This window comes from Papio anubis, chromosome 2 (genome assembly GCF_008728515.1).
Source record: "Papio anubis isolate 15944 chromosome 2, Panubis1.0, whole genome shotgun sequence".
Classification (NCBI taxonomy): Eukaryota; Metazoa; Chordata; class Mammalia; order Primates; family Cercopithecidae; genus Papio; species Papio anubis.
Window position 1 is genome coordinate 97,802,803 of NC_044977.1, and position 26,156 is coordinate 97,828,958.

Below are 26,156 nucleotides of genomic sequence, written 5' to 3' on the forward strand. Positions count from 1 at the left end.
GCACCTGTAGTTTTAGCTACTTGGGAGGCTGAGTTGAGAGGATTGCTTGAGCCTGGGGGGGTGGAGGCTGCAGTGAGACAAGATTGTGCCATGCACTCCAGCGTGGGCAACAGAGTGCAAAAAAAAAATTTTTTTTAAAGAGTTGGACTTTCTTCTTATGTATTTATATTAGTATGAACTCATGAGTATTTATTTTATTCTATTACTCCCATTATTTATCTTGCTGTTCAAATTGTCTCATCCTCTTTTAAAATATTTCAACCCATCTGTTTCCTGTTAAGCTGCTTTTCCTAATGAGATGTGACCCACGGCTAAGTCACTCCCTCAGTGTCACTCCCCAGCCATAGCACGTCAGACACTCCCTGGTATGCAGGGTAGGTGGTTGGGAGACCTCTGAGCCTTTGTGGGAGCAACCAGGTTTCCCATTTCCCTGAAACTCACTGAGGCATCTTCCCAACAAGGGCCAGTCTTTTTCCTGGAATGGGCAGGTTGCAGTCAGAAGAGTCAGTCCTGACTCCACAGGCAAAGAGTTCCAGGAAGGGCTGAGCCTGGCCAGGTAGCCCCAGAACCATGCCCCCCGCCCCCGCTCTCCATCAGGCATCCTCCCTCCAGCACCACCAGTCTCATGCTCTGATTGTTCCTTCTTGAGTCTGCCAGCTCTTGACAGCCTGGTTTTTGATGGGAGAGCCCTGGGTTGGTCCTGCCTCATCCTCTGTCTCACTGTTTCTTTCTCTCTTATTTCTCTGTCTTCCTTGGGCAAAATTCACCCCATTCTAGCTTCACTCATGAGGGAGTCAGTCCAGTCCTTCTCTAGGGCCTTAAAACTCTGAATTCCTAGGCTACAAACTTGCCCTCCAATTTAGAAGCCTGGTTTAGAGCCCACATTGACTCACTTTGATTCGCTGTTACGCCAGAAACTCAGATCTTCCTAACATGCTCCATTGACGGCACAACAGGAAGGAAATGGTGCTCCTCTCACCTCTTCCTCTTCCTCTTTCTGTGCTGCCCCCAGTCTGGCCCCCTCTGGCCACTCAGACTGTGTTATCTCCTCTTTTGTACATCTGCCCAGGGCACCCTTCAGCTAAGGGGTTATGTATAATCCTTTCCCCAATTGCCAGTCCCTTGCCTTGGTACAAATGCATTTGTTTGAAATCAATATATGTATTCATTTATCAAAATATCTTCACTGACATATTTATTACATGTTAGAATTACAGAGTGGTTCTCCAGACATCTGTTCTGTGGGTTAGGCCAGGCTCAAGTTATCACATCCATTTTGCAGACAGGATTGTCAAGACTCAGAAACCCTGTCACTTGCCCAGAAACACAGTTGATAGTAGCCACGTGGACTTTCTGACTCCTACTCCAGTGCTCTTTTGCTCATTGTCTTTGTGAATATTCTATGTAATTCTTTGCTCCTTTTTTCTCCCCAGCCCCTCCACCTCAGATCTGGTTAGTGATTCTAGGAGAGAACTATTTCTTGCTCATCTGAACATCCCCCACTGCACAGCCCAGCTAGCATTTGACACACAGTAGACACTCAGTAAATGTTCGTTGGGCGAATGCAGGCTTTGATATAGAAAGCCTTCCTAGAACTACTTGCTCTTACCTAACAGTGGTCTCAATGCTTCTTGTACAAAGACTCCACCACCTGAGGCTTCTCTGGGACTCAGTTTCCCTGTCTGTAAAGTGACTATAGGGCAAGTTTATCCAACCAACAGGCCGCATGCAGCCCAGGACAGCTTTGAATGCAGCCCAACACAAATTCTTAAACTTCCTTAAAACATTATTAGTTTGGGGTTTTTTTGGGTGTGTGTGTGTGATTTTTTTTTTTTTTTTTTAAGCTCATCAGCTATCATAAGTGTTAGTGTATTTTATGTGTGACCCAAGACAATTCTTCTTCCAGTGTGGCCCAGGGAAGCCAAAAGATTGGACACTACTGTGTAGAGGGTTAGACTCAACGATGTCCATGCTCCCATCAGCAGTGATATGCTGTTGTTTCCTCTGGGACTTCGCCAATGAGGGCTGCAAGCACATGTCTGGAAATTCAGATGCCCAGCCAGCCCAAGGTCGGGGACAAAAATAGCAGCAGTTGGGTGCACCCTCGGGTTCTAGGCAAAGAAGATCACATACTGTAAGGCTTGGAAGTTGGTGTTTGCAGCTGACCCTGGAAGTGGGTAAGTGTCATGGACAGGCTGAGCTGCCAGTTTTCTGGAGTCAGTTTCATTTCTTGGGAACTATTTTCTTTTAAATATTTTCAGGTTCTCTGGAAACTGAGAAAGCTGACAGCTAATCAACAGTTGAGAACTGGAGACCTTGCCTGACCACCCTTTCACTTTTTCACCCCATCTACCCATCCAGGAAGCCCTTCCCGAGTGCCTGTCCTGGGTTTCATTCCAGACAGGGCACTAGGGACAGAACAATAATGCTGATGCTTACATGGCACTTGGGCTGGACGGGACACTATTTCAAGTGCATTACATATATTAATTTGTCTAATCCTCCCACCAACCCCATGTTATAATGAGGGAAATCAGGCACAGAGAGATTAGGTAACTTTTCCAAATTGCAGCACTGGGATTTGGACCAGACTACCCCCACTCTCAGCCTCCACCCAGTTAGTTTACAGGATTTTCCCTTCTGAATCAGATGTTTTCCCCTCTCACCAGATACATTTCGTAGTTTTACAATGTTGTTTTTCTCTTTTCTTTTTTCCTTTTTTTTTTTTTTTTTTTTTTTTTGAGATGGAGTCTCACTCTGTCGCCCAGGCTGGAGTGCAGTGGCACTATCTCAGCTCACTGCAGCCTCCGCCTCCCAGGTGTAAGTGATTCTCATGCCTCAGCCTCCTGTGTAGCTGGGATGACAGGAATGCACCACTATGCCTGGCCAATTTATTTTTATGGTTAAGAGTGGGGCCAGGGGTTCCCTAGGGGTTAAGGCAGAATTACGTTTTTTAAAATGTCAGTCGGAGGCTGAGGTGGGTGGATCATCTGAGGTCAGGAGTTCAAGACCAGCTTGGCTAACATGGTGAAACCCCGTCTCTACCAAAAATACAAAATAATTAGCCAGGTATGGTCCCGTGCACCTGTAGTTCCAGCTGTTCGGGCAGCTGAGGCACAAGAATTGCCTGAGCCCAGGAGGCGGAGGTTGCAGTGAGCCAAGATCATGCCACTGCACCAACCTAGGTGGCAGAATGAGACTCTATCTCAATCAATCAATCAATGAAGTGTTAATTGGTGTTTCCCCACCATTCACTTTTCTTCTACTCAAACAGCAAGACTCAGGGAAGGTCTTTGAATTTTTTCTTGGTTTTTGAGTACAGGAATTTGAGGAAATTAAGGTTCTCTTTCTATTCTATACCAAACTAAAAAAGTATACCCCAGGCTGAGAAGGTAAGAGGCAGGAGGGAAGCAGGCCAGTCTAAACGTTAGAGGGACACTGTACCCTGCCTTATGGCCAGAGTTCTGGTGTTTGTGGGACCCAGGGGCACAGGGACACGGCATATGGGGAGTCCAAGGTGAACAGGGCCACAGATAGCCCCATCCCATGCCCTAGCCTGAAGCAACCAAATGAAATCTTCAATGGGCTGCCGGGCCTGAAGGTGCTAGTGGACCACCCTGAGTGTGGACATATAGGCTGGTGTCCAGCAGGGAGGCAGGATGCTGATGTTTAAATGGAGGCCCGTGTGGACAGGTGCCACCAAGAACCAGGTGGCACCATGCTCCCCTGCACCAGGGCAGGAACCAGTTTCCTGGAACTGATGTAATTCTGGGCTAGGGGTGAACCTCACAGTGACTACAATTTAGTTTCCATATCCTGTAGAATGGGGGTCTCAAAATAGAAAATAGCCTGCTGTAGAAAAATACGTTCATATTTTCTCATCTACATGAGTTTGTGGCCAGAGGTGCTCACTGAAGTCACCTTCAGAATCCCCTGGCAGAGCTCCTGTAGCTGGCACCATTGGTGGCCCTCATCTACCAGAGCTTCCACCTACTGGGCACACGCTGGCTGACTTCCAGCTGTGAGTACCCACACTGCTCTGTCTGTGGCCTTGCTCTGGCTAACAAAGCCTGTCATGCCCCCGCCCACCAGTGCAGCATGCCAGAAATTCCAAGACATAATGTTCCCTGCTCCCCACCAAGAACCCTCAGTTGATGCCTGAGGTCAGTTGGTTCCTAAATACCCCGCCTCCCTTGCCCTTGGGTGGAATAACTCCAAAGTGTGTGCACCACACTGTCTCCCCAAGTTTCTCTCAGGGGATTAAGTCCAACCACCCACAGGGGAAGCTGGTTTGCTAACACACTCTTCACTAGCTGCCTTCCTTCCTCTGCCTCATCTCCCGACTCTCCTGCCCATGTCTCCAACTCCCAGATAAACTATTAGTGGGACCGTATGACATTGCCAATATTTGAGCTTTTTGACCTATAAAAGTGGCAATTTTGTATAGTTCAACCTAAAATTTACATTCAAATCTTTGTCTCAGAGTCCGCTCCAGGGCTACTTCCCCTCCAATGCTTATCTACCTGCTTTATCCAAAGGCTGTCCCCTCAAGTCACCCCCCAGCCACCCCTAGAAAGAGTCAATGAAAAGAAACCACTGAACAAAATCCCAGGAGCTGAACCTGTGGGATGGACAGAGGGCCGCTGGGCCTCCTCCTGTCCCACAGCACAGCGGGTTACCAGAGAGGTGGAGGTGGGACAGCAGGGAGGTAGGACAGCAGGGAGGCGGCTCCAGGAATGAGCATGTGCCCCACCCACGTCATGTATCAGAGTGGGAAGTGTGGCCACAAAATGAGGAAGTCGTGAAAGATAAAGAAATGCTGTAACTGGAAAAGTGATGGAATGTTTGGAAGCAGAAGCTCTGGGTGTGGGCTTGGAATCTGGAAAAGGAAACATGGGTTCATGGCCTGTTTGGCCTGATCCCAGTCCTCTCTCCTAAAGAACTGAAGTCCCTCTAAATGGAGAGATCTGGGCATATAAATCGGCTCAGGAACATTTTGGCTAAATCAGAATCCCAGGCATAAACACAGTACTTTACTATCTCAGTTAGTCACCCAGTGAAATTTACCTGTTTCTGTAGCTCACAGAGTATGGAGACCACCCTGCTAGACATCAGGGGAGGGGGAGAATTTCCATCTAAGCAGATATTTTTGTCTGTATCCCACAATAGGAAATGCATTTTACCTGGCAGTCTATTGTACACATACACACACATACACACACCTGAAAAAAAAAAGTTTCACAAAATAATATTACCCAACTACCAATGCACTCATATTTTCTATTCCTTTCTGTTTCATAGTTTTTAAAAGCTGAACATGGGCCGGGCATGGTGGCTCACGCCTGTAATCCCAGCACGTTAAGGCTGAGCGGGGCGGATCACTTGAGGTCAGGAGTTCGAGACCAGTTTGGCCAACATGGTGAAATCCCGTCTCTACTAAAAATACAAAAATTAGCCGGTCATGGTGGTGGGCATCTGTAGTCCTAGCTACTTGGGAGGCAGGAGAATCGCTTGAGCCCAGGAGGCAGAGGTTGCAGTGAGCTGTGATTGTGCCATTGCACTCCAGCCTGGGCAACAGAGAGAGAGAAACTCCATCTCAAAAAATAATAAATAAATTAATTAATTTTAAAAAGCTGGACCTGGCTCATTAACTGACTTTTTTTTTTTTTTTTTTTTTTTTTTTTTTTGAGACAGAGTCTCACTCTTGTCACCCAGGCTGGAGGGCAGTGGTATAGTTTCGGCTCACTGCAACCTCCACCTCCCAGGTTTGAGCAATTCTCATGCCTTAGCTTCCCAAGTAGATGGGATTACAGGTGTACACCACCACGCCTGGCTAATTTTTGTATTTTTAGTAGAAATGAGGTCTCACCATGTTGGCCAAGCTGGTTTCGAACTCCTGACCTCAAATGATCCACCCACCCCGACCTCCAAAAGTGCTGGGATTACAGGCGTGAGTGAAAGAACACAAAGATAGATGTGTACCCGCCCCCCCCACCACCAAACCCTTTGTTCTGCTCTCTAATCTTTGCACATACCAGAGATTCCGTAAGTTCTGTGAGTACCTGCTTTTCTGCACGTACCAGAGATTTTGTAAGTTCTGAGGCAAGGTCACAAGACGTGTTTTAAGTAAGATAAACTCTTGCTGCCATAAACCTGCTCTCCCGCCTCAAAGGTTGAACCGAAATATCAGAAATGGCGGGAACCAATCATAGTTAGCCAAATCGCCTTGTTCAAACACTAGCCAATCATATATCTGATTTGTATAATAACTCTATGCCCACTTTTCTTAGACTATATAACACTGCTCGGAGCTCAGTGGGGGAGCTCTCCTGCCCGTCTCGTTTCACGAGCGAGGGAGAGTTCCAGGTTCGAACCTGTAATAAAGATCCTTGCTGCTTAGCTTTGACTCTGGACTCTGGTGGTCTTCTTCGGGGAATAAACGGTCTGGGCATAACATGAGACACCATGTAATTAACTGATTTCATAACCTGCTTTTGGGTAGCGACCTTCAATTTTAAATATTGCCCTTGAGTGTATTCAGAAATGACTTGGGTGTGGATGGAATTTCTGGGCTTTTCCCAAACACTGTGCATTTGCTGTCAGCCTCTGTCCCATTCAGGGGTTCAGGAATTGCTGGACTGAGCCAGAGGAACTTCGAAAAATTCATAAGGTGAAGACGGTTCCTATCTCCTAATCCAGTGATTCAAATGAGGCACTGCTGCCACCTTAATACGTTTTGCCACATCCCTCTACCACCTATACTATGTATTATTGTATGAATATATCTTCTCTAAATCAACTCACCACTCTTTAAAACTTAAATACTCACTCTAGTCCTGTTTTATGGAATATTATCAGTAAAATCACACATTTGATGTTATTTCCCAATAAAAAAAAAGGCAAAAAAATAAAAACATAACTAGAAAAGTAAAACATGCTTGTCCATTCCACCTTAACTCATCAAATCCATGGCTCTCCCTGCCCAGTTCCTTTCACAAGAAAACCGTCCCGTCTCTGCTCAGCTTGTGCTGTTTCTAATGCCTAGAAAGGCCTCAGCCTCTGTCTACCTCTCCAGTGACCATCAGCGCCATCACTGTGGCCGAGAGCACTTAAACTCATCCAATCTTTTTTTTTTTTTTTTTTTTTTTGAGATGGAGTCTCGCTCTGTCGCCCAGGCTGGAGTGCAGTGGCCGGATCTCAGCTCACTGCAAGTTCCGCCTCCCGAGTTTATGCCATTCTCCTGCCTCAGCCTCCCAAGTAGGTGGGACTACAGGCGCCCGCCACCTCGCCCGGCTAGTTTTTTTTTTTGTATTTTTTAGTAGAGACGGGGTTTCACCATGTTAGCCAGGATGGTCTTGATCTCCTGACCTCGTGATCCGCCCGTCTCAGCCTCCCGAAGTGCTGGGATTACAGGCTTGAGCCACCACGCCCTGCCAAACTCATCCAATCTTCACACCAACTCTGTGAAGTGTTGGGGTCATTTCCATTTTACAAATGAGGAACTGAGGCACAGAGAGGTCAGGGAGACTTACCCAAAATCCTAAAGCTAGGAAGTGATGAGCCAGGTTTTGAATCCAGGCTGATGAGAGAGCCTATGTGCCTAACTACTAGGTGTTCCTGGCCCCTTCTAAAGCTGCCCATCCCAGTCTCAACCCTAGTATTGCCCCTCAAAGGACAGCTTCCCAGACTACCCAGACCATAGGATTACTCTTCGTATGTTCCCAAAGCACTCTCTTCTTGCCTGTTTAACTCATCTGGAGGTAAATCGTAACCTATAGAGACATTGCCTCTACTAGGCTGGGGGCTTCTTGAAGGCAAGGCTGCATCTTATTCCTGTGTGTATTTCTGGGTTCAACAGCCCATCTGAGGCCTTTCGTATCTGCTGAACACTGTGATCTTGCCTTGTTGTTTAGCAGACACTTAGCACTCTTTGCTAGTTGTCAGCTCACAGGCAGGTTTCCAGCAAAGCCCTGGGAATAGTCAGGGGCAAAGAGAGATGAGTCAGAGGCAACAATTAAAGGAGTCTTAATCTGAGGTCCATGGATCCCCAAAGGACCCATACCTCGTATGCAAGAGATCTGAGCTTACATGAGAACAAGATTACATCCTTATTTTCACTCACCTCTGATGGAAATTCAGTATTTCCTTTCATTGGAATGTCACCCATGACTTTGTCACCAGTAAAATCCCTGATAGTTTCATTTCACATTACCGTCAGAACAGACATCTAAAAATATTTATACTCATTACTTCCTGGAAATTCAGACCCACTGCTAGATCTTGTATTTAAGGCATTAATAAAGATACACATAAATAGCACACACTATACTACAATTTTTAAAAAACTTGGTAACTATTTCAATGGGATTGACATTCTTAGAAACTTCAGTAGAATTGATAATCAGATGTGTTTTATTTTATGCATTTTAAAACATGATTCTGAGAGGGGCCCCATAGGCTTCACCAGACTGCTGGGGATAGTGGGGCATGGCACAAAAAAGGTTAAGACACTAGGCCGGCCGCCTTGGATCACGCCTGTAATCCCAGCACTTTGGGAGGCCAAGGTGGGCGGGAACTCCTGAGGTCAGGAGTTCGAGACCAGTCTGGCCAACATGATGAAATCCCATCTCTACTAAAAATACAAAAAAATTAGCCAGACGTGGTGGCATGCGCCTGTAATCTCAGCTACTCAGGAGGCTAAGGCAGGGGAATTGCTTGAACCAGAGAGGTGGAGGTTGCAGTCAGCCAAGATTGTGCCATTGCACTCCAGCCTGGGCGACAGAGCGAGACTCCGTCTCAACAAAAGCAAACAAAAAAAATGTTAAGACACTCCACATAGAGTATTATAATTTAGAAATGGGTTTTGGACCCAGACGGACTGGAATTCAAACCTTAGTTTTGCCACTTACAAGTCAAGTTACCCAGGCCTCAGTTCCCTCACCTGAAACATGGGGATTACTACCTACGTTATGAGATTAGCATTTAGTACCTGAGTAAAGCTGATTTCCTAACCCAGCTGGACTTCCTGATGAGGCAAACAATGCCTGGGGATAGTGGAGCCCTCAGCTGGGATAGGGTCCACCTTTCTCTCTGCTTCCTATCCCTCCCACCAGAGAAGTCATTTGTCTCCCTCAGCCTGGCTGAACCCAGCTTTCTGTAGCAGGACAGAACAGCTGACCTCAGACTCTTCTTGGATACTCTGTATCATTTCTGAGCCCAGGATCTGCACCCACACCCAAAATCAGCTGCGACTATCAGTGGTTCCTAAGAGAGACCAGTCATCTTGCTATTGTATTTTAAGCCTTTACATGCACTTCTACATTTGTCCACTGGGTGGGGCTGGTTCACGTTCTAAATACCGCAGCCCAACAGGGCAGAGTCAGAACTTCACTCAGAGAGCTGGAGCATGGGATCATCCTCTCCTGCCTCTCCCGTCTCACTCAGATTTAATTTTATCTTTTCAGATAGAGCCTGATATACCAAAAAAGTCTCACTTTCTGCGCCTTTCCAGTAACCTACCACCCTAAGAATAGTAGTAACTCTCCTGACTTCTAATATTGCAAGTTAGCTTCTAAAAATGCTAACCTGTCATATAGAATATATTCCTTTTTTTTTTTTTTTTTTTTTTTGAGGCGGAGTCTTCACTCTGTCCCCCAGGCTGGAGTGCAGTGGCACCATCTCAGCTCACTGCAAGCTCCGCCTCCCGGGTTCGCGCCATTCTCCTGCCTCAGCCTCCCGAGTAGCTGGGACTACAGGCGCCCGCCACCTCGCCCGGCTCATTTTTTGTATTTTAGTAGAGACGGGGTTTCACCGTGTTAGCCAGGATGGTCTCGATCTCCTGACCTCGTGATCCGCCCGCCTCGGCCTCCCAAAGTGCTGGGATTACAGGCGTGAGCCACCGCGCCCGGCTAGAATATATTCTTTTGTGTTGGTTTCTTTTGTTCAACATTATGTTTGCAAAATGACATGCAGTTGTAGTTCATTCATTCTCATTGCTTCAAAGATTCCATTGGGCAAATATGCAAAAAAATGTATTTGTATCCTCATCTATTGCCTTGGCATTTGAGTAGTTTCCAATTTGGGGTTTGCTTTGTTGCTGCACTGTTGATGGGAGTTATCAGCCCTTCAAACCACCCAAGACTGATTCAGAGCTCCAGACTGATGATGCCACACACTCATCAGGAGGATTCGAAAAGATTTACTACTCAAGTAATGAGGCTTTCTGGGGACAGCAGGACCCACACTCAAGCAAAAGAAGGGGCACGTGTGTTGCAGGAAGTCAGGGACCCCGAACGGAGGGACCAGATGAAGCCGCGGCAGAAGAACATAAATTTTGAAGATTTCATGGACATTTATTACTTCCCCAAATTAATACTTTTATAATATCTTACACCTGTCTTTACAGCAATCTCTGAACATAAATTGTGAAGATTTCATGGACACTTATGGCTTCCCCAATCAATACCCTTGTGATTTCCTATGCCTGTCTTTACTTTAATCTCTTAATCCTGTCATCTTGTAAGCTGAGGAGGATATATGTCGCCTCAGGACCCTGTGATGATTGCGTTGACTGCACAAATTGTTTGTAGAGCATGTGTGTTTGAACAATATGAAATCTGGGCACCTTGAAAAAAGAACAGGATAGCAGCAATGTTCAGGGAACAAGGGAGATAAGACTTTGGACTCTGACTGGCTTGTCACCCTGTATCCTCAAAAATGGTCTTGAGCCCCACAGAGTCATGACAATGGTCAACAGAACGCCACAGGGCCCTTTCCATCTGGGTTGTTTCTCTGGATTTCTTTTAATAGGCCCTGTATACCGCTGGAATAGAGGTGCTGTATGGAGTCTAGGGTGGTCTGGGCTGCAAAGGAACACAGAACCTAAGTGAGGACTTGATAATAAGAAAGCAACAGACAGGTAAGAAACCTCTTGAGGTTGGAATGCCAGCTAGATAACCATGTTGATATGGCCTGAATCCCAGGATCTGGTGGATCGTGGAATTGCAGCTCTAGGGTTCATCTTGATCCTTGGAAGAGACTCAGGGCACTTAAAGCCTTATTACAAAATTTTATTTAGTTTTGCTGGTGCTATAGTTTTGCTTCTATCTCATCACAACTTTGGAGGTGGTAGAGAGGTGTGGTTTATAATTTATATATATGTTTGGAAAATTGCCCCATAAAACGTGAACATTAGTCTCAGTTTAGATGTGAGACTTTTTCTGGGGAGGAATGCATTCCTGGAGCAGTTCTTCTGACTGTAGTAATACCTGCCTTTCTTGGGGGTTGCCTCAGGCTACCCAGAAAATAAGCATAACACAACTCAGACCTGGCAGATGGCTTCTAATGCACCAATCATCTCTTCTAGGGTGCTTCTATCATGCTCCTTCACCCAACTGTGCACCGCAGTAAGATGCCCAAGCTCAGGTGGGCAGAGGGAGGAAGGAGGGACCTGGGAACCATGAGTCACCTATTTCAGTGGAGGTTGAATATGCAGAATCAGGAAGCACAGAAATACACATCTATATCATAATGAAATTGCAGGACACCAAAGGCAAAGAGAAGATCTTTAATGCAGCCAAGGAAAAAGCACAGATTACAGAGAGCAGATGCTAAGACTGAGAGTAGACTTTGTAGTGGCCACAGCGGGAGCGGGAAGCCATGTGATACAGTGAGTGTGACTTGGAACTCTTCACCGTCAGCTTAGAATCAGGCATTGAAATTGCTGGTTATCCAAGAATCTGCTCATGGTAAAGGCATTTCCAGATGGGAAACAGAATTTATCACAACAGGAAACTCAGGAGAGTGAGACTCAAGGAACTCACTGAAGAACGTACTTCCAGCAGGAGAGTGGTCCTGGAGAAAGGGTGTGAGTCTGAGATAGGCAGATGAACAGAGCAGTCAGTGAAAGTGTGAGCAACGGAAAGCAACATGGACTCTAAAGCTCTGTCAACTGGGTGACCCTGGTTATCTGGGTTGCGGGGAGAAAAATTAGAGACCTTACCAACACCACACAGCGAATAAGCTCTGAGTGTTTTAAAACCTAGAAGATGCCATTGGAAAGCATCTTCATGAGCCCTGGAGATGAAAGGGCTTCTTTAACAAGGTCCTAAACGCCCAAACAGTGAAGGAAAACATTAAGAAATTCAGGCCAAGTATGGTGGCTCATGCCTGTAATCCCAGCACTTTGGGAGACCAAGTTGGGTGGATCACTTGAGCCTAGGAGTTGAAGACCAACAAGGCAAAACCCCATCTCTACCGAAAAAGTACAAAAATTAGCCAGGGGTGGTGGTGCGTGCCTGCAGTTCAGCTACTCGGGAAGCTGTGGTGGGAGGATCACTTCAACCCAGGAGGCAGAGGCTGCAGTGAGCCGAGATTGGGCCACTGGCACTCCAGCCTGGGTAACAGAGTGACACCCTGTCTCAAAAAATAATAAAAATAAAAATTTGCCCAGGCGCAGTGACTCACACCTGTAATCCCAGCACTTTGGGAGGCCGAGGCAGGTGGATCATGAGGTCAAGAGATCGAGACCATCCTGGCCAACATGGTGAAACCCAGTCTCTACTACAAATACAAAAAATTAGCTGGGCGCGGTGGTGCGCACCTGTAGTCCCAGCTACTTGGGAGGTAGAGGCAGAAGAATCACTTGAACCCGAGAGGCAGAGGTTGCAGTGAGCTGAGATCACGCCATTGTACTCCAGCTTGGCGACAGGGCGAGACTCCATCTCAAAATAAGTAAATAAATGAATTAATCAAAAAATTAAAATTAAAAAAAATGAGCCAGACATGGTGGCTTGAGTCTGTAGTCCTACATATTTGTGGGGCTGAGGTGGGTGGATCCCTTGAGCCCAGGATGTCAAGGCTGCAGTAAGGCATGATCGTGTGACTGCACTGTAGCCTGAGCAACAGAGTGAGACCCTGTCTTCCCTACCAAAAAAAAGAAAACACACATTTATCCATTAGGTTTTCGTCTTATATGGACACCCAAAACAATTGCATAGTAACATCAAAGATCATTGATCACAGATCACCATAGCTGGCATAATAATGATAATGTGGCTGGGCGCAGTGGCTCACGCCTGTAATCCCAGCACTTTGGGAGGCTGAGGCAGGTGGATCATCTGAAGTTGGGAGTTCGAGACCAGCCTGACCAACATGGCAAAGCCCCATCTCTAGTAAAAATACAAAATTAGCCAGGTGTGGAGGCGCATGCTTGTAATCCCAGCTACTCAGGAGGCTGAGGCAGGAGAATTGCTTGAACCCAGAAGGCAGAGTTTGTGGTGAGCCGAGATCGCGCCATTGCACTCCAGCCTGGGCAACAAGAGTAAAACTCTGTCTCAAAAAAATAAAAATAAAAATAATGAAAATGTTTGAAATATTGAAAGAATTACCAAAATGTGACACAGAGACACAAAGTGAACACATCCTATTGGAAAAATGGCTTAAGACTTGCTCAACACATGGTTGAAAATCTGGATTTCTAAAAAAATACCCATAATCACTAATATGTTTATCTGTATCCAATAAAAGAAAATTGTTTTAAAATACAATATTAATATGATCAATACAGCCACAGAAGTCTGGTTTTGTAATGCAGTTTGTTTTTTTAAATGATCTCTCAAATTGTCATTCCCATTAAGTAGTATGTATGGTCAAATCCTATTCTAGAGCTGGGCAGTACAGTAGTCACTAGTCATATTTGGCCATTAAACACCTGAAATGTGACTAATCTGAACTGAGAAGTACAAGCATAAAACACAATCAGATTTCAAAGACAGTACAAATAACAGAATGTAAAATGTCTCATTAATAATTAATAATTGTACAGTGTACACTGCTCAGGTGATGGGTGCACCAAAATCTCAGAAATCACCACTAAAGAACTTATGCATGTAATCAAACACTATCTGTTCCCCCAAAACCTATTGAAACAAAAAATACTTTAAAAAATAAAAATAAAAAATAATTAAAATATCTCAGTTATGTTGATTATATCTTGAGATAATTTTTTATATTTTGGGTTAAATAAACATATGATTAAAATTAATTTCACTTGTTTCTCTTTAGGGCTCTAACGTTGACTATTAGAAAATTTAAGCCTGGGCAACTTAGTGAGCCCTCGTCTCTACAAAAGAATTTAAAAATTAGGCCAAGCTCAGTGGCTCATACCTGTAATCCCAGCATTTTGGGAGGCCAAGGCAGGCAGATCACTTGAGCCCAGGAGTTCAAGACTAGCCTGGGCAATATGGAGAAACCTCATCTCTACAAAAAACACGAAAATTAATTGGGTATGATGGCACGTGCCTGTAGTCCCAGCTACTCGGGAGGCTGAGATGCAAGGATCACTTAAGCCCAGGAGGCAGAGGTTGTAGTGAGCTGAGATTGTGCCACTGTACTCCAGCATGGGCAACAGAGTCAGACCCTGTCTCAAAAAAATAAAAATAGAAAAATTAGCCAGGCGTGGTCACATGCGCCTGTAGTCCCAGCTACTTGGGAGGCTAAGGTGGAAGAATCGCTTGAGCCTAGGAAGTTGAGGCTGCAGTGAGCCATGATCATGGCACTACACTCCAGCCCGGTCGGCAGTGAGACTCTCTCAAAATAAAAAAATTAAATGACATGTACAGATCACATGGTAGCTCACTTGTTTTTATTGGACAGCACTGGTCTAGAGTCATTTGTAGCTGTGCATTCTGTATGTGGTGATGGAGTGCTCTAATCTGATAGATGGACCGGTGCAGCTTTTTCCATTTTCTTAATTTGATGGCACTACATTTTCTTTTTCTTTCTTTTTTTTTTTCTTTTTTGAGACAGAGTCTTGCTCTGTCGCCCAGTCGCCCAGGCTGGAGTGCAATGGCACAATCTCAGCTCACTGCAACCTCTGCCTCCCTGGTTCAAGCGATTCTTATGCCTCAGCCTCCTGAGTAGCTGGGATTACAGGTGCCCACCACCACACCCAGATAATTTTTGTATTTTTATTAGAGACAGGGCCTCACTGTGTTGGCCTGGCTGGTCTCAAACTCCTGGCTTCAAGTGAGCTGTCCACCTCAGCCTCCCAAAGTGCTGGGATTACAGACATGAGCCACCGCGCCCAGCCTGATGGCAATGAATTTCTAACAGTGAAGGGTCCTGACATCTTAAGAGATGGAGGCTTTCTGGTGTTAGGCTGTTCTTGGTGCAGATGCTAGTAGAGGAAAGGGGAGGGTCATCTCTATCTTTCCAGAAATCTCAGTCTCCAAAGTTTTGTACGTGTTTCATTTCACTACCATTAAATCATATAATGATTTAATACCAATTATAAGTACAAAATTCATAGACATAATTTCTGGCTGAATATACTGGTTCTGCCTCTTTTAATTTCTAGTAACATTAAGACCCATGTATTTCCCTATGCTCAATTGATTTTGAAACTATCAAACCTTTCACCTAATAGGGATGGGTTTGTTACTAGTAATTGCATTTTTGGCATCGTGGTCCATGAAAGGAGAGTCAAGAGACAGTAACCACAGTAATTTGAACAGGGAAAGTTTAATATAAAGATGTATTGACTATTTGAAGAGAAGTAACTACTACAAGGGAATCGAACAGAACTCTAAAGAACACCCTAGGCAGAGGGAGACTACTCGCAAAAGTACTAATTTGGAAGAGAAGGGAGCCCCGCCCCAAAGCTAGGATGCAGACCTCCTTTGAGAGGGTGTGATTGCAGCTACTGGATGGCAGAGATGTTCACTGGATTGCCCTAGCTGGAGCTCGTCCACAGTCAGCAGCTGGGGCTAGCAGGCAGGAAACTATGGGTTTCCTGGCAAGCAGCATCCTGGGCAACTGAAGCTGGAGGGCAAGAAACCACTGCCATTGGCCAAAGAAATTAGCCCTCCAGCGCCCCCTGCTGATAAAGTTTAGCATCATGCCAGCTGGTAAAGAAGAAATGTTTTAACGTCACAAAGCAATGAAGGTTGGATTTGAAAAAGGTAGGCATTAAGTGACAAAAGGTACACCTGCTTTAAAGATGGGGGTCTGCTGTTTTGCTCTTGGGATATTTTTAACAGGTCCGTAGGAGACTTTTCACTGAAAAGAATTTTCCCAACATCACTAAGGAGGTTTTGCAACTTCTCCTAGGAGAGAGTAGCAGTCTAGGATCTTGCCTTTTACTTTTTGTTTTTCAACCCATGTCGCACACTGATAGCCTTTTATTCTTTAAGTCTTGTCTTCTCACAGATCTCTGGCTCCATCTGGCCATGATGAGAGTTTATGTTTTTCTTTCTTTTTCTTTTCTTTTTTTTTTTTTTTTTTTTTTTTTGCCTTAAGAGTTTAATTTCAGGAAATTATAGTCCCAGGATCAGTCTCAGAAAACCACAGGTTTGAGTCATTTCTGGTACACCAATCCCAGATTATACAGGAAAAGACCAAAATATTTAAAATTAACTGACTTGGGGGAGGTTGGAGTTCCCTTCTTCATGCAGACAGGAGCAACCAAAGAACGTCTATCTAGCCTAAGGAGATATAGAATGCACCTGATTTTGAGGGGTCCGGGAAGAAAGGGATAAAGAGAGGCCACACAGTCCAACCAGAAGCCCAGCAGATTCAGTTTTTGATGCTTGACTGAAGCAACAAAGCCTTTCTGAAAAGAAAAAACAAACAAACAAACAAAAGGCAGAACTTACACCGCATCACCAGGAGACAAAGGCAGGAAGGGGGACTTGAAAGAAAGATATTACAGGATTTCAGCAGCTGGCAGCTTCTTGTGTCCTGCACTACACCTCTTCCCCTCTCAGAGTCACTATTGCTCCATATCTTCACTATGCTAAATCTAGGGGAGGGGATGGACAAAATTTTAAAATAAGATTTTGCCACTTGTAGGGGTTGCATTGCAGAATGAAGGAAGAGGAAAGAAGTGTTTATCAATCAAAGGCTGGGCGTGGTGGCTCATACCTGTAATCCCAGCACTCTGGGAGGCTGAGGCAGGGAGATCACTTGAGGCCAGGAGTTCAAGGCCAAGCTGAACAATAGGGTGAAAACCCCTGTCACTAAAAAAAAAAAATTAAATTAAATTAATAAGAAATGCTTATCCATCAAAGGCTAAAGACTAGCACCCTCCAAGTCCTTAGACATACTTCCTTTGATACAGGAAAACTATATAAGACCCCCTCTATGATTGGCACATGGTCACTAGAGGAAGAGAGGCCTTGGGACAGTTAGGAAGGAAAGATGAAGCCTCATAACATTCAGGAAGAGAAATTATGAACCCTGTTATAAGGGGTATTTGAAAGAGGGTATTGAAGACAAAAATTTGAAAACAAGTCCCAACATTTGTTTAGTAAATATTAGACATCTATGAAAGAATCACAATGCTTGTTACTTCAGAGTTTACGTTTTAGAATATGAGACTTGAAACTGGATTATGGGGACTGATTTTCTTTTGAGAATAGGGTCATGGAGGATGACCTGCTGCCCCTAAACTCTTCTTGCCTCTACGCATGTACCCCAGTGCCCTTTGCAGTCCAGGTACAGCCCCTTCAAGTCTTCCCATGTCCTGTTTTGTGTCTCATTTGCCTCTCAACTGGCGTGAAGACTAAAAGAGTTAAGTCACATGGCAGAGGACAGAGTGCAGATGTAAGGGTTTGATGGTCAAGAGGTCCCTCTCCTAGTCCCAACTGTGAAATCTATTTGCTACAGGAAGAAGGGCAAGCCCCAATCCCCTCTAGGCCACAAGGTCCCTATCTATAAAATTAGAAAGCGTACAACTCCATGGCCCTATCAGAAAAGTGATAGGATGAGTGACCCGAGGAAGCTAGAATATGGGGGCAAGATGACAAGAATGAGCAGCAGAGCCAAGAGCTCATGGCCTGATTTCCTGGTAGGAACATTAGGGAAAGTGACTCACCCTGGGCCAACCAGAATTGCCCCTTATTCCTGGCCTACCACTCCCATTTTCTCCCCTCATCTCTTTGGGAAGAGAATTTCTGATGAGTCAGAGATAGTTTACCTTTGTCACTAGCTCAATAGGGGCTATTGCCTGGAACAGAGTAATGTGGATAATTTATTTGCACCTAGTGAGCTAATATTGTTTGGAAGTTGACACACCTGTGTGGCCCCATGAACAGCAATTTTCCTGTGCCATGCCTCTACCAAAGTCCAGGTTTGCCACCTTCTGGTATTTTTGCATTGATAAAATGTATGCCTTACACATCCCAACCTCTGTGGCCTTTTACTCACCCCCATTTTCTTCTCCCCTTCTCTCCATCCAAAGATCGCCCATTCTTCCACCCCGTTCAAGTCCACTGTATTCCAGGACACCTGCTCTGTTTCTTTTCTAATTATTTAATTCCTTCCAATTTCAGATGGCTTGATGTTCCTCTCTCCCAGGAGTGTTTTGCCCGGAACTGACTGTCAATAAATGTGACCATGATGATCATAATAAAGATATCGCTCATTTAGTCCACTAATATATACAACTATGGGCCTGCTCTTGTATTATCTTCCTGTTTTATTTAATGTGTGCTACCATAATTGCAGGTATTGTACTTCACATTATGAGTCTATTTTCAGAGGTTACTAGAGAAGAGTTTGCAGTCTGTCTTGACAACCTTGTTCATCACACTGTATTCTTGAAAAGAATCCCCTGATTAGCCTCCAAAATCATCAATCTTTGTCCTGAATTAGACAGAATAAAGTGTCTAACTGGCATGTGACATGAATTCGCCTCTCCAAATCTCACACCCTCAGACCTTCCCAGAACATTCACAGACAGGTAGGCACTAGGAGAATAATAAGTCTCAGAAACATTCCTTTTGGTTCCCCTTAAAACAAGATGTTGCCACTTTTAGGGGCTGCATTGTGGAAGGAAGGAAGGGAGAAGAAAGAAGTGATCTTCTCATGGTCACTTGATCTGACTTTGCTTATCTGAAATCAAAATATAATGCAAGCTGGCCAGGCGTGGTGGCTCACGCCTGTAATCCTAACACTTTGGGAGGCCAAAGCAGGTGGATCACCTGAGGTCAGGAGTTCAAGACTGGCCTGGCCAACATGGTGAAACCCCATATCTACTAAAAAATACAAAAATCAGCTGGGTGTGGTGGCAGGCACCCGTAATCCCAGCTACCTGGGAGGCTGAGGCAGAAGAATCGCTTGAATCCTGGAGGCAGAGGTTGCAGTGAACAGAGATTGCACCACTGCACTCCAGCCTGGGTGACAGCAGAAAAAAGAAAAAAAGATATATATAATGCAAGCATTCTTTCACCTATCCCCCTGGGATTACAGTTTATGACTACAGCTCTTTCCTTTCTCTGTTGACTTTACACATGATTTTGCAGGCTTATGGTTTATTTTATGGAGAAGACTGAAGGGTGTGTGGTAGCTAAAGGGCAATTCATTTTTCCTGCTCTGCCCAAAGTTGGCAAACAGCCATCATCAAGTCCTAAATGGGAGTGTGGGAGCGTCTCCCTGTGGGTGAGAGTGTCCAAGTGCAGGCTGGATGATGGCTAGAAATCAGAAATCCTGAGGGCTGTTCCAGCCTCACAATTCCACAAGCCTCTTTCCCATGCATGGGGAGAGAGACAAAATGAACAAGTCCAATCCCCTAGTGCTCTCATCTTGGCACTTTGTCAAATCTTGTATTAAAGGGTTCCTACATTGGTATCTTGTAGATCTCTTAACTAAAATGTAGGTTCCCCAGAGGCAGAGTGCACTGCCTTGCTTCTCCTGATCCATAATCCACTGTAGGTAGCTTATGGCTCTGGATTGAAGAAGTGCTCAGTAACTAGCAGATACTTTTGGCCTTTCGATGACATGCTTTAAAGTTACCGCTAGAAGTAAGGTTTCAGGGATATGGAGATACAGTTACAACATGGCTCTGCACAAAGAAACCCATAACATCAGAGTTTAGAAAGATTGAACTGAAATAAAAGTTATAATACAGGTATAAGTGTTGGCAGAATTACAGAAGTTCAAATGAAGAAACTACATTTTACTTAGGGAGACGGATTAAGAAATATTTGACACAAGAAGTCCTATGGACCTATGACTCAAAGAATGAATAATGTTTAACCAGGTGAAAAGTGAATACCTAAAACTCATATAAGGAAGACACTCCACCCAACAATTGCAAAATACACATTCTTCTCAAGTGCACATGGAGCATTCTCCAGGAGAGAGAATATGTTAGGCCGTATAACAAGTCTTAATGTATTCAGAAGAACTGAAACCATATATAATATCTTCTCCAACCATAATGGAATTAAATTCAATCAATAACAGAAGAAAAAATTTGGGGAATTCAAAACCATGTGGAAATTAAACAACACACTCCTAAATAACCAGTGGGTCAAAGAAGAAATCACAAGGGAAATTAGAAAATACTTTGAGATGAATGAAAACAAAAATAAAATGTACCAAACTTATGGGACGCAGTGAAAGCAATGCTTAGAGAGAAATGTGAATACAGATATATTTAAAAAGAGACCCCAATTCAGTAAACTAACTTTTCACCTATGACTCTGGAACAAGAAGGGCAAACTAAATTGAAAGCAAGCAAAAACAAAGACAAAATAAATATTGGAGTAGAAATGAATGAGAGAATATGAATACAATAGAGAAAATCAACAAAACCAAAGGTTGTTCTTGGAAAACATCAACAAAACTGACAAACTTTTAGCTAATTGACTAAGAAAAAAGGGAGAAGACTCAAATTGCTAAAATCAGAAATAAAAGAGAATCACTATAGAATAAAAAAGATTATAAGAAAATACTATGAACATCCATATGCCAATAAATTAGATAATTAATATGAACAAATTTCTAGAAATACGTAAACTACCGAAACTCTCTCAAGAGGAAAAAGAAAATCTGAATAGATCTATAACAAAGAAAGGAATTTCATTAGTAATCAAAAATGTCCCACAAAGAAAAGCCCAGGACCAGATGACTTCACTGGTAAATTCTACCAAACGCTTAAAGAATTACCACTAATCCTCTCAGACTTTCAAAAAACAGAAGGGGAAGAAACATTTCCCAACTCATTCTATGAGTCCAGTATTACTATGATACAAAAACCCAACAAAGACATCACGAGAAAACTACATACCAATATCCCTTATGGACAATATATAGATACACAGACACACACAACTCCCTAAACAATATACTAACAATCCAAATCCAACTACAGATATAAGGGGTTATACACCATGGACAGTTAAGCTATTTGCCAGGCATGTAAGGTTAAACCATTCAACATCTGAAATTCAAATAATGTAAGACACTATATGAAAAGAATAAAGGACAAAAAACGCATGATCATCCTAACAGATGCAGAAAGAACATTTGGTAATCTTTAGCACTCTTTCCTGATTAAAAAAAAAAAAACACCAGCGCTAACATCACACTTAATGGTAAAAGACTAAAAGCTTCCCCCTCCCTACCTCAGATCACAAACAAAACAAAGATGCCCACTTTCACCACTTTCATTTGACATTGTACTGGCATTTCTAGTCAGAGCAGTCGTGCAAGAAAAAGAAATAAAAAGCATTTGCACTGGAAAGGAAGCAGTGAAATTTTCTCTATTGGCAGATTACATGATTTTGTATACAGAAAATCCTAAGGAATACACACACACATGCACACACACACACACACACAATCAGAGCTAAGTTATCTCAGCAACATTCAGGATACAAGTTCAATATACATCAAGCAACTGTATCTCTATATACTAAAAAGAAATTAAGAAAACAATTATATCGGCTGGGTGCGGTGGCTCATGCCTGTAATCCCAGCACTCTGGGAGGCCGAGGCAGGTGGATCATGAGGTCAGGAGATCGAGACCAACCTGGCTAACATGATGGAACCCCATCTCTACTAAAAAAAAAAAAAATACAAAATATTAGCCGGGCGTAGTGGTGGGCGCCTGTAGTCCCAGTTACTTGGGAGGCTGAGGCAGGAGAATGGCGTGAACCTGGGAGGCGGAGCTTGCAGTGAGCCGAGATTGCACCACTGCACTCCAGCCTGAGCTACAAAGCAAGACTGCGTCTCAAAAAAAAGAAAAAAGAAAAAAAAGAAAACAATGATATCTATGATAACATCAGAAAAAATAAAATACCTAGGAATAAATGGAACAAATGATGTGCAAGGCCTATACACTAAAAACTAAAATGTCATGGAAAGAAATTAAAGAAGACCTAAGCAAATGGAAATATATTTCATGTTCACGGATTGGAAGACTAAAGGTTAAGAGGGATATACTCCCTTCATTGATCTACAGATTCAACACAATCCCAATCAAAGTTGTAACTGCATTTTTTACAGAAACAGACATTTTAAAATTCGCATGGAAATGCAAGGAACCCAGAATAGCCAAAACAACTTTGAAAAAGAACAAAGCTGGACTCACACTTATTTCAAAACTTACTACAAAGTCACAGTAATCAAGACTGTGTAGTACTGATATCAGAACAGTCATATAGATCAATCGAATAGAACTGAGAGTCCGTAAATAAACCCAGGTATCCATGGTCAATTGATTTTCCACTTCACATCCATTGGGATGGCTATAATTCAGAAAGAGAAACATGGAGAAACTGGAACTTCATACATTGCTGCTGTGAATGTAAAATGGCACAGCCACATTGGAAAACAATTTTGATAATTCCTTAAGAACTTAAACATATGGTCCAGTACATGCCCAAGAAAAATTAAATCATATGTCCCTAGAAAAACACATATACACAAATGTTCCCAACATTATTCATGATGGCCCAAAATGGGAAACAACTCAAATGTCTACCAACGGATGAATGGATAAACAAAATGTGGTATATCCATGCAGTGAAATATTATTCAGCCATTTAAAAGGAATAAAGTATCAATACATGCTATGACATGGATGAACCTTGAAAACATTATGCAATGTAAAAGAAATCTGATACAAAAGTCCATATATTGTACAATTCCCTTTATATGAAATGTCCAGAATAGGCAAATACCCAAAACAGATTCATGGGGCAGGGGGAAGGTGTGGAGATGGAAGTGACAACTAATGTATGTGTTTGGCATGATGAAAAATGTTCTCATTTTAGACAATGTGATGATTGTGCAACTTTGTGGTTATATTAAATTGCATAATTTAAGAGGCTTAATTTTATGTATATAGTCAGCCCTTCAAATCCGTGGATTCAACCAACAAAGGACTGAAAATATTTTAGAAAAACAATTTAAAAATAACAATATAGCAATAAAAAAATACAAATTTTTAAAAATACAATATAAGAACTATTTACATAGCATTTACATTATATTAGATATTATAGGTTGAGTATCCCTTATTCACAATGCTTGGCACCAGAAGTGTTTTGGATTTCAGAATTCCTTGGATTTTGAAATATTTCAAAATATAAATAACATCTATGGGATGAGACTGAAATTTAAACACAACATTTATTTATGTTTCATATACACCTCATACACATAGCCTGAAGTTAACTTCATACACTATTTTTAATAATTTTGTGCATGAAACAAAGTTTTGACTGGGTTTTGACTGCAAACTATCACATGAGGTCAGATGTGAAACCAATCCCCTGTGGATACCAAGGGATGACTGTGATTGTTTCAGTGTTTTAAAACTCAGATCTAAGTTATGGAATCAGAATCACGGTGTGATATACTTAGTGTAGAACAAACTGGGACTAATTACCTTTATTCAATTACTTCCTGCAATAATGTTAAGGGAGAAAAGCAGAGCACAAAAGTCAATAAATTTTATTAATTCATTCCTCAAAAATATATAGGTTTCTTGCCATCCTATGCAACCGTGTTAGTTCCCTCAGGGCATACAAAGCTGAATGGTGCTCAGCTCCCCTCTTATGCTCTTAGAAGTTGATGGCATGGCTTAGAAGAGCACACAGTGCAGACAGCCCAAAGAGGGTAAGTTCTGCTTGCCTACTGAGCATTGGACATGTCAGGGCAAGCCACCAAACTTCCAGTTCTGAGCATCCCAAACAAGTCTGTCTAGGAAGAGAATGACTAGAGACATGAAGGCTGACAGGCTACACAGGAGAGAGATACTTAAATGAGTTATAGAATGAAGGTCACACCCTGATCTCCCAGACAGGAGAGAAAGCAGTTGAGCATCCTTTTGTCTGGAGCCCCTGATTGAGGAGAGGGAGGTATTGAGACAGATTACTCTGACTCCTGACCAAGCTCAGTACAAATTCCCCTAGGCAAGGTGGCAGGGGAGGGGATGCTGTAACAAACAAAAGGAAAAATTCAAACACAAAAGTCACTCCATGCTAGGCTTTATCAGAGATGAAGAAAACAATAGGAAGGGATAACTTTTTAAAAGTGCAATCTGGGTAGGAGAAGACTGTCCTGCCACTTCAGCAAAGTGAAGACAGCAGGCACAGCCTAGACCATGTGGGGCCTGGTGGAATAATGGGGCTTAGCCTAGAACCAAGTGAAAGGAAGGGGACAGCATCATGCAAAGACAAACACTGGAGTGAGCATAATGGTTAACTCACATCAAAGGAACAGTGTTGTGGTGGACACACAGCCAAGACTACAGAGAGGAGAAGAGACACAAGCCTGAGATCTGGTGGATACAGCAGAAAGATTCTAGCTTTTATGATTGGGGAAGGGGGGCAGATTGGAATAACAATTATTCTGCTACTGTTTTTATTCGTTTTTTGTTTTGTTTTGTTTTGAGATGGAGTCTTGCTCTGTCGTCCAGGCTGGAGTGCAGTGGCACAATCCTGCCTCCACCTCCCAAGTAGCTGGGCTGGGATTACAGGCATGTACCACCATGCCTGGCTAATTTTTGCATTTCGGTAGAGACACGGTTTCACCATGTTGGCCAGGCTGGTCTCAAACTCCTGACCTCAAGTAGTCCACCCACCTTGGCCTCCCAAAGTGCTGGGATTACAGGCGTGAGCCACTGCATCCAGCCTGTTTTTATTTTTAACTGTGCCTGTTAGATTCTTCCCTCTCTGAGTTGGTGGGACCTGGGAAATTGAGGCTACACAGAACACAAAGCAAAATGCTAGAAGTGACTCAAGAAAATACAAGTACTAGGAAAAGGCAGTGTGTTTCAAAAGAGAGACAGCTTTAATTTAGAGACCAGGAAAAGATTCTATTCAGGTAGTGACATGTGAATTTGAAAGGATGTGAAAGGTCTTAAAAATTGTTTTCTGATTATAGCAACAATATAAATTTAGTTTCATACATATATTTTTTTAAATGGAAATGAAAATCACAAAGTATTCCACTGTTCAGATAAAGCCACCATTACCATGTGGGGAGTATACCTTTCCACATTTTATTTACTTATTTATTTATTTATTTATATCTGTCTCTATCTATAAATATCTAAAAATCTATGCATATAAATACAGATATAAACCTAAGTTGTATGTGTTTATAAATATATACATATATGTATTTCAAAACAAAAGTTGTGATTGATAAAGATTCTGACAGGGGAAACAGAAGATTGAAAAGTATTTTCTGGCCGGGCGCAGTGACTCATGCCTGTAATCCCAGCACTTTGGGAGGCCAAGGCAGGTGGATCACGAGGTCAAGAGATCGAGACCATCCTGGCCAACATGGTGAAACCCCATCTCTACTAAAAATACAAAAAATTAGCCCGGTGTGATGGCGGGCACCTGTAGTCCCAGCTACTCGGGAGGTTGAGGCAGGAGAATGGCGTGAACCCAGGAGGCGGAGCTTGCAGTGAGCTGAGATCGTGCCAGTACACTCCAGCCTGGGTGACAGTGAGAGACTCGGTCTCAAAAAGAAAAAGAAAAATATATTATATATTATATGAGAGAGAGAACAATCTGAGCACAGGCAGCAAAAAGAAAAGACAGAGTGTTCCAGAAAGAGCATGAGCTAAACAGTATTGGGTTCAAATTCTACCTCTGCCTCTATGGAAACCCAAGCAAGTTACCTAACCACACTGAACCTCAGTTTCCTCCTGTATAAAATGGGGGTAATAATACACGCTTGTAGAGTTGTTTAAATGATCAGAGACACTTCCGTATGTCAAGTGTGTAGGTCAAGTTTGCAGCAGTGTATGTAGGAAATGGAAATGAGCTAAACAGGACTCCTGTGTGTGTGTGCTGGTGGTGTATTGCAGACTGAGCAGCTGTATGTGGTTCTTCTTGCTTCTAGTGGAA

General features: G+C 43.2%; 1 long non-coding RNA gene across 1 annotated transcript in view; it reads right to left on the reverse strand.

Annotated features, from left to right (window-relative positions):
- Window positions 1-11,551: 11,551 nt before the first annotated feature.
- LOC110742589 overlaps window positions 11,552-26,156 on the reverse strand; it is a 32,263-nt gene continuing 17,658 nt past the window's right edge. The window contains exon 3 of the long non-coding RNA XR_002520427.2: window positions 11,552-11,872. This is a non-coding gene — a long non-coding RNA (uncharacterized LOC110742589). The remainder of the gene's footprint in view (window positions 11,873-26,156) is intronic.